At 45.5% G+C, this 9,689-nt stretch overlaps 1 protein-coding gene across 1 annotated transcript in view; it reads right to left on the reverse strand.

Annotated features, from left to right (window-relative positions):
* Apobec3h (apolipoprotein B mRNA editing enzyme catalytic subunit 3H) overlaps positions 1-259 on the reverse strand; it is a 15,639-nt gene extending 15,380 nt beyond the window's left edge. Inside the window, exon 1 of the mRNA XM_010612773.3 lies at positions 127-259. The gene's annotated coding sequence lies outside the window, so the exon portion shown is untranslated. The remainder of the gene's footprint in view (positions 1-126) is intronic.
* Between the last annotated feature and the right edge of the window lie 9,430 nt (positions 260-9,689).

The raw sequence follows: 9,689 nt of genomic DNA on the forward strand, positions 1-9,689 counted from the left end.
GGCTCGGGAGCTGTGGTAGCCCCGGCGGGAGAGACCCCAAGGCCGGGTCTGGAGGGCAGAGGTGCCGCGGTGGCCTCCCGGAAGGGCGCGCAGCGGGACTGTGTGGGGCTCAGTGGCCGCTGGTACCTGTAGTCCTCGGTCCATCTGCAGCCCTTTGGGCAGAGCAGCTCCAGCGAATCTCTTCCGCTGCAGCCCGAGCGCTCTATTTCCTGCTCATAGACAGGGTGCTGCTCGGGAGGCTCCTGACCCCCTTGTCCTGCCTCAGTCTAAGTAGGCGGGCCAGGGTGACTCAGCTGCCTGATGCTCAGACTGCCTTCGCCTCGCTCTAGCCTAGGCAAGGACAGTCGGCAACCAGTGAGGGAAGCAGGCCCATGCGTGAGGGACCTCAGAGATGGCAAAGTGAAAGAGAAACGCACTGAGGCCCAGGCTGGTGGGGAAGAGGAGGAGGCGGAGCCTCAGGAGAGCAGAGGGCGGACTCCAGCTGTGCTGGCTGTTGGGATTTCCTGCCCTTCCTTCCCAGCAGGACTCAAAGTGTGGTGCTGGGAGGGCTGGAGGGCTGGGCGCAAAGTTTCCTCTTGTTGTGAGCAGGAGTGTGCACCAACTGGAGGTCAAGACAGTAGTTGATGCCAACTAGATTTATATATATGTATCAATCATTAATCATGTTCATTCATACCCGCGAGTTGCCACTCCCTGTACCCGTACAAGTCCGAGGAGCGCGACTTGGTTTCTCCCTTCCTGGTGATCGCGGTTGTGGATCGCATGACCCCTTCTTGATTCTGGGGTCCACTCCGGGTGTGAGACCCTAAAAATCTGGTCCCAAACCCCACACCACTTAACTGACCCCCGGATGAACTCAAGCGGCAGGAATTTGCTTAGTTTGCTTGGTTGCGATAACAGCAGAGACAGACGGGTGGGAGAAAAACCACTTCAACCTCAAAGAAGAACAGGAGGTTCTGTATAGATAAGAGAAGCTCACCACATTCCTGAGTGCATTGACCGCCTCCTGAACTGGCCCCCTCAGCCTGAGATAGTTTTCTTCCCGCTTTCACAATTACCCCGGCACTATCCAATAGATTTAGAGTATTAGAAAAGAAGTCAATAAGATAGAATTTCAAACCACCCTAACCCTATAAAAATAGGCTAAATAAGTGGGTCGGGACTTCCAGTTTGAAACCGCTGTCCACCACACTGGGGAGGCCAGGCTCAAGCTTGAAATAAAATAAACTCCTCGTGTATTTACATCAGAAGAGCTTCTTGGGCGAGGGATTTAGCTCAGCAGTTCCTTGGCCTGCCTTGCAAGCGCAAGGGCCCGAGTTCAATTCCAGGTACAAAAAAAAAAAGAAGAGCTTCTTGGTGGTCTTCTTGGGGATTTCGTGACTTGGGCACAACACAGGCAGGCCACCGATGTCCCATCCCGTAGAGTGTTGAGCTGTCTTGGGCATCCGAGTGGGATGAGCTGGTCTTCTGCGCTCTCTTTTATACCATTCTAAATGGGGTCTGTGGCACTGATTTGGGTTTATCATTTCACACATTTTGGTGTTACACACGTCATAGGGCATTGTAGGGTGTCACAGGGTGTTACAGGGCATAGGATCTGTTTGATTAGATATCACACTTCACTCTTGGGGGATTACATTTCAGGTTTCACACATTAAGTCACTCTTAGGGGGTTTCACTCTCCACTCTTGGGAACACTCTGACATTGTACTCTATTTGGGAGGCATTAAATTCTCTGCATCCTATACATTGACATGTGCGCTCTGCAGTCTTGTCTAGTGGAGCGTAGAGCAGGACTGGACATCGAGTGGGACGAGCTGGTCTTCTGCGTGCTCTCTTATACTATTCTAACTTGGGGTGTGTGGCGCTGGTTTGGGTTTATCACTTCAAACATATTGGGGCTGTTTGATTAGATATTGGGGTTGCACATGTCCTAGGGTATCACATATGTCACACATCGAATCTGTTTGATTAGATATCACACTTCACTCTTGGGGGTTACATAACAGGTTTCTCACACTGACATTGTCTTAGGCTATGCTCTCCACAGCTCTCCTGCCCCACAGAGGCAGGTGGCCCATCCTCAACTCCAGCCCCCCTCCCCAGCATCAGGAGAGAATCACAGCTCGAATTTCTCAGAGGCTGTCTCCGGCCAGGAGAGGCTAAGATCCTCTGTTCAGTCTCACAGCAAGTGAAAGGCAGAACCTGGGTGCTGGCCAGACTGGCCTGGCTGCCCTGCCCCCTCTGGCTGCTTCTGGGTTCTTCCTTGTTCCCAGGAAGGATGGGGGAGGTGGCACAAGGGGAGGAGACTAGCTGCCCCCGCAGGGCTCCCAGGCCTGGGATTCAAGGACCTTGACATCCAGTGTGCATTCTGGAAGCCATCTGCCTGCCTGGGCACAGGTCAGCCAAGGACCTTGAGATTCAAAAACAAAGAGAGTGCTGTGAAAGCTGACTCCTGAGCGGGAAGGAGTGGCAGCCAGCACCAGGCACCTCTGCTTCTACCTCACACAGACAGGAGACCCCAGTGGCCTTTGCCAAGCCCCCACCCAACAGCTTACCCACTCTTCTCAAGCCCCACCCTGCCTCCAGGCTCTGGGAGGGGCCTTGGCCTAACAGGAGCTTGGGCAAGCATTTAGAGCACCATGGCCACGGTATCCCCTCCCCCGCTACTGCTGATGCATTCCTGGGGCCAGAATGGACACATAGAGGATTCCAGAGTGAGCAGGGCCTTTACAGGAAGAGAGACCAGACCCATGTGCCAGGCTTTGGTCAGAGAGCTGAGCTGTCCCCAGAATGGAGAGGAAAGAGGAAAGGAGGGAAGGCAGAAGCCTCTGGGGGCCCCAAACCTTCCTACTGCCACCTGCATTCAGGTCTGTGGGACTGCATGATTTTGTAATCTTAAATTCCTAGCCTCAACTGTGATTAATGTAAATTAACAGGTGAAAGTTTAGTAGTTCTGGGTAAATAGATAAGATTGTTTCATTCCTTATCTGCCCTGGAAGGAAAGTTTTGAAAATCTTGGGACATTCTGTAAGCATCTGTTAACCATCAACACGTGACTGCCTAGTACAAGTAACTGCTGACCACCAGCATAGACTAGCAGACCATTAACCTTTGCCCCCTGCCTACGTGCTTTGAGTATAGACCCCCCCACCCTGCCTATCCCCTTACAAAAACTGCCTAAGCCCCTGAGCTGATGCCTCTCTGAGCTACTTGGCTCCGGGAGTGCTGTCTGGCCAGACTAATAAAGGTCTGATTTCCAACTAGTCTGGTGTGTTCCTTCCTGGGTGATTCTCGCTGCTCCTCAAGCTCCTGGAGCAATCGCTGGGCTATAGGCCCAGCATCTTGGAGGCTCTTTCGGCTGTTCAAACTCCTCGGAGTGGAAGTAATGCCCTAGGTCTTAGAAGGTCCACACTGCCTGTCATGCCCCTGAGGCAATATTTGGGGAAAGGAAAAGTCCACCCCCCAACACACTTACTGGGATCGAACTCTGGGACTTGCACTTTCGAGGAAGGCGGCGGAACCACCGAGCCAAATCCCTGGCCTAGGAAAAGGTTTATTCAAAGATAGCTCTGAAGGAGACGTGGAGGCCACTCCCCAGACCTCTGACTGCACTAGCTGAGTACACAGGGACTTCTATTGTGAGGGGAGAGGGGAGGACCTGAGTGGACAAGAGCGTGGCCATCCTGTTTATCCCTGGTGGGAAGGAGGTTTTTGACCTCAAGGCCTGTGCCGTGGGTTCCTTTGTGAGGGTTGCACTAGTTTGCCAGCTTCCTGACAGAGACGGAACTTTTCTGTCCATTCTTCTGGCTGAGGGGAGAGGTAGGTGGGGGAGCAGGGGCTTGGGTTTGAGGGGTGAGGAGTTGGCTGGGTTCTGCTCCCAGCTTGGGGAAATCCAGAAGCAATCTATCCTTAAAGAAAAAACTCTTAATTTTTGAGGATCCATCTCATCAGACTTTTGCCATGGATGGGGAAATTCCTGTGAGCAGTCAGAGATATGGTGCCCATTGTGTGAGGGGACAGCCAGACCTGCAGGCCACCCTGGACATCAGCAGCAGCTTGAGATTGTACTGTAATTAGTCCCACCTGACCCAGTGAGCCCAGACAGGTGTCAGGCAATAGGTAGGGTCTGAGGAGGTCCCACAGCAGGCCTGGGGACCCTTGACTCACCCGACCCATGAGACAGGATGCAGGTTCAATGGTCTGTATCGCAGAAAAAATTTTCAGGATGCATCAGTGAGAGGCATAGAGGATTTATTAACAGACTTTTTAAAGCACACACTGAAAGAAACGGAGCATGGGGCCCCTTGAAAGAGGCGTATTAGTTGGCAGAGCTGTTTCTTCAGCTTGTTTCTTTAGGTGGGGTAGAAACCCATGGAACTGTGAGTCTACAGGAAGTTGTGTCTTGGTTCTGGGTATGGGAAAAGAAAAAGGGTGATCTACCCCCAAGGATAATGCCCATTTTGGAGGGGAAAGCTTGAGCCCACTTTTTAAAAAATGCATGACCTAAGCAGTCTTTGAATTCTCTATCTGTTCCTTTATTTTAAGATAAGGTTTCTGCCCTTTACTTTTTCATCTAAGCTAATTTGTGAACCTACAGTTTCTGTTATGCCCAAGTCGCGAAGTCCCCAAAGACCACCAAGGAGTCAGGCCCGATGCAATTACAAGAGGAGTTTATTGCAAGCTCGAGCCTGGACCCTCGGGTGTCACCGTCACAGTGGCCTTAGACTGAGAGCCCAGACCCATCTTTGAAGCAGGGTTATATAGGGTTAGGGAGACTATTCCTCTTTATAGGTCCTATTTTTAGCTCTCGTTTATTACTGGATATCTGAGGGGTACTGGGAGGGCACTTACTGGAAAAATTACTAATACCTACATTCAGAGAATCAATTTCTCTTTTTAAGGAACATCTGATTTTGTAAGCAAGGATATCAGCAGGTGGCTACCTATGTCAGCTATGACTAATACCTGTATTGGCTAAATCAAATTATCTTAAGCAGGGAGAATTTATCTTTGGATTATAAAAAGAGGAACAGAAACAGAGTGGATATGTCCTAAGACAGCTTGCCCTAAAGAGAGGAACAGAAACACAGGGAGACTGTCAAACAAAATGGAATTTTACAGAATGGAATTTTTGCAGCTCTGTTCTGGGCAAGGGGCACAGAGGGAGCCCACCTTGACCTGAAAACTTGAGCCTTATATTTCCTTAAGGAATTTTGGGTGTGATGGTTCTGGAGGAAAAAAAGCATAAATTAACCTAAGCCATATGGAAGTTGGACAGCCTTGGGTATGAAGTTGAAGTCTTCTTCAAAGTACAAATTTTATTTTATTTTATTTTTTTTTGGTGCCAGGGATTGAACTCGGGTCCTTGCACTTGCAAGGCAGGCCACCGAACCACTGAGCTAAATCCCTGGCCCCAAAAGTACAAATTTTAAATAGAAATTTTCTTGGCCTCCTTTCTAGCTGTCTTTATTTCTTTTTTCCTACCTAATTTGCACTAAGCTTCCTCCCAAACACCTTGAGGTAGGATAGTAAGCATAAGATAAATAGAAAAGAGATAAAGGAAACCATCATTTAAAAATTGTATGTTTAGGGGCCAGGGATTTAGCTCAGTGGTGTCACTGCCCGCCTCACAAGCACAAGGTCCTGAGTTCAATCACTGGTACAAAAAAAAAAAAAAAAAAAAAATTGTATGTTTAAGGAAACTTGCAGCTTCCGAAGTCACTCAAGATTACAACTGTTAGGGAAAAAGAAAAGAAAAGAACTCAACAGGACTGGTTTATTTCAGAACACACCTGAGAGGGACCACCCTGGCACTTTGATCAGAACAGATCTTCTTGTACTGTGAGGACCAAGTTTTCAGGTCAAGGTGAGCTCCATGCCCCTTACCCAGAATAGAGTAAATGCAAAAGTTCCTTTCTGTAAAATTCCATTCTATTTCATAGTCTCTCTGTGTTTCTGTTGCTCTTTTAAGGGCAGTTTATCCTAGGGCATCTCCACCCTGTTTCTGTTCCTCTTTTAAGATCCCAAGATGAATTCTTTTCTGTTTAATTTAATTAATATAGGAATTAGTTATAGCTGATATAGGAATTAATTATAGCTGACATAGATAGCCACCTATTGATATCTTAGCTTGCAAAATCAGATGATCTAATAAAAAGAGGAATTGATTCTGCAAATATAGGCATTAGGTAATTTTCCAGTACGTGCCCTCCCGGTACCCCTTGAATATCCAATGATCTATAAAAGCCCTCCTAGTATCCCTTAATTATCCAATGATAAGTGAGAGCTAAAAATAGAAACTATATAAGCAAAAAGTTTCCTTAACCCTATATAAACCCGCTTCAAAAATGGATCTGGGCTCTCAGTCTGAAGCCGCTGTGACGGTGACACCTGAGGGTCCAGGCTCGAGCTTGCAGTAAACTCCTCTTGCAATTGCATCGGACCTGACTCCTTGGTGGTCTTTGGGGACTTCGTGACTTGGGCATAACAGTACAAGACTATGTGAGGTCTTTTATAGGGTCATGGGTATAAAGGGAGGCTGTGAAAGGAAAAGCTCAAAATGGGCTTGTTAAGGGGGAGAGTTCAGTGAAAAGGAGCTGTGGTCACCGGCCAGGGACAAGGCTGGAGAAATACTGGGAGTTGTGATTACTTGTCAAGTGCAGGGCTGAACAATGATGGGAGGTACAGATTGTAGCTGTGCTCGCTGGGCCTTAGTGACCCACAGTTATACATTTTAGCAGGTGTACAAGCACAGCAGAGCAAAGAGGTTGAATGATCTCCCTTCAGCCTAGAATGGCAGCACTCAGATTCCTTCAACAATGCCTTTTGCCCGGTAGCTCACTTAGAAAATAATAAACCCCTAGTGTGGGGAATCGTGGTTTTATTGTTCAGTGCCACATTGCCACAGAGTGATGAATCTACAGTAGAACATTGGATGTCATAAGCAAGAAGAACTATGTAATTGTCCCTGGATGTCCTATGTGACTTGTCACATCTTAGAGAATACCATTTCCTCCCATCCCAGTATAGCTCAGAATTCCTAAGTACAAACATAAATATATAATTTTGACCCGTTGACCACTAACCCCAATTAGTATGTTCTACACATTTGTTAATTAATTCTAGTAGGAAGGACTTTTTTTTTTTTTTAACAACACCAGGATCACTGAGCTGTTTGGAGCAAAACATTGCTCAGTCTTCAAAGAACACTTGGCTGTCCCAGAACTGAGAGGGATGGACAGTGGAACCCCACGATCTGATGGACGTGTCCCCAGACCCTCCTCACATGGAAATCGAATACTGCTTCTCTCCCGGTCAGTGTATCCCTCTGCTGGTATTTTCCCATGCTCTCTTCAGGTAATCAATAAACTCTTAACTTTCCTATACTCCTTTTTCCTTTTTAGTTTTTTGCAGGCAGCGTGGCATGGCCGAGGGGAAACAGTCCATGGCAAGGCAGGCAGGAAGCAGCATGACTTCTTTCCTCTTCCCCCTTTCACTCCATGCAGGCTACAAGCCTATTGGATGGCGCCCCCCCCCACTTCAGGGCGGGTCTTCCTTCTTCAGTGAGTCCATCATCCACACCCATAATTATGCTAAACCAAACCAATCAGTGGACTAATCCAGCATCACACACTGCTATTCAGTATCACAAGCTGATGACAGTCACCTTCCAAAAGTGTTTTGTGTCTGTCTAATTGATAAGCTCTTTGTAGTAAGTGTCTGAAATTCCCTCAGCAGCTCTGTTTGTTATGTTTATGTTTTAGTGCTCATATTCTTTTCTTTTTCTATTTATTTATTGCTCCTACACACCTCTCGCTGTGTTTGGCCTGTTACTATAACACTGGTTTTACCAACAGTCAAGGGTTACCAAGCTCACTTGGCGCATTGAAGAAAGCATCTTTAAAAAAACAATCTAGCTATTGCCATGGAGACTGCTAGGCTCAAAGTTTACATAAAACTTGCAAATGTGAACTTTAAACTTTGGCAACATGAAGGTTCCATCTTTTAGATTAATGTATGTGTTTCTGTGTGCTACTTTCAGGTACATATATCAACAGGATAAAATCCTCCCAAAAGTTCCCTTTAAGTTGGCTTATAGATAAATGAGTACTCATGTAATGAGTCCAAGTGTCTTTTGTTCATGCTTTAGGTAAAAAAAAATTTTTTTGAACAGGGGCTCGAACTCAGGACATTGCACTTGTGAGGCAGACAGTGGAACCACTAAATCCCAGCCCCACTTTAGGTAAATCTTTAACAAATGAGTTAATTTAAATTGATTGCTTAGAGAAAGTTGTTAAAATTGTTAATATACATTTTACCTAAGTTATTAGCTAATCAAAGTAATATTTACCTTTATTAAAAACTGAAGGGCCGGAGATTTAGCTCAGTGGTTCTGTCACCTGCCTCAAAAGCGCAAGCTCTCACATTGGATCCCTGGTACCAAAAACAAACAAACAAACAAACAACCCCTGAAGATATGATGTCTATTGCTTTCTATGTTTCTTTTTTCCTCCTCTTCCTGTTTCTTTTTTTGTGATGCTGGGGATTGAACCCAGGGAGTTCACACTAAGCTGTACCCCTAGCCCTTCTCTAGTTTCTGTTTTAAGACAGGGTCTGATTAGCTGTTCAGGCTGGGTGAAACTTGTGATCTGCCTGCCTCAGCCTCCTTGAGTGCTGGGATCAGAGGCTTGTGCCACCACATCCAGGGCTTTCAATGTTTTGAACATAACAGCTTTTCAGTTTTTTTTAAAAGATAAAACATAATTTAAAGTACTTGTTATGTTTGTCTGATATTTTTATTACCATAAACAATATAAAATTAGTTGTTAAAACAAGTAACTCTTAGAAACATAATATAAAGTGTATAATAGTAAAACATCTGAATCATCAGTTGCTAAATAGAAATTCAAATATTCCTGGCTCTTTGAGATTTATAAAATGACAAGATATTTGGACTTGTTAAATGTTTTATAAATTATGAATATATAAAAGGAATGTTTGAAATATGTTCTATAGGTTACTAAGTTAAATTTTTATATGTAATCATATATTTAAAAATCATATAGATAAAATATATATACATATAATTTTTTCTCTAGGTGGAGGCCATAGGGTCCAAGAAACTGCTGGACAAAATGCCCCTTTATTGGCTCAGAAAGCAGCTGCCTGAGCCAATTTGCTTCAGGTTCTGTACTGATGGGTACCCCTTCTAGTTTTCCCCAGCATCTTACCGGGTCTTACTCCTACAGATGTTACTAGAAGAAATGACTACAAGTTTACACTGGCTATGATGAAAAGGCTATGTAGTTTTCAACACTGAAAATTTAATACACTTAAGTAAAACCCAAATCTCATCATCTGTCTAGACCATAAGGCTTCTAGAAGATACTGACTTGCTATTGGTAAACATTTTCTATTTTTTTTTCCTGTACCAGGAATGAGATCTAACTCAGGACCTTGCACTTGCCAAGCAGGTGCAGGGCCACTGAGTTCCATCCCTGGCTTGGTAAAAATTTTCAAAAAACTCAGCTGGAAAAAAAATGTTTTATGTTTTACAACTAATACTTTTGAAAAAAATTAAGATTGTTTCAGGGCTGGACATTTAGCTCAGTGGCACAGGGCCTGCCTTGCAAGTGCAAGGTCCTAAATTCAATCCCTTGCAGCAAAAAAAAAAAAAAAAAAAAAAA

This window comes from Fukomys damarensis, unplaced genomic scaffold (genome assembly GCF_012274545.1).
Source record: "Fukomys damarensis isolate Sample0158 unplaced genomic scaffold, DMR_v1.0_HiC HiC_scaffold_19, whole genome shotgun sequence".
In the NCBI taxonomy this organism is placed as follows: Eukaryota; Metazoa; Chordata; class Mammalia; order Rodentia; family Bathyergidae; genus Fukomys; species Fukomys damarensis.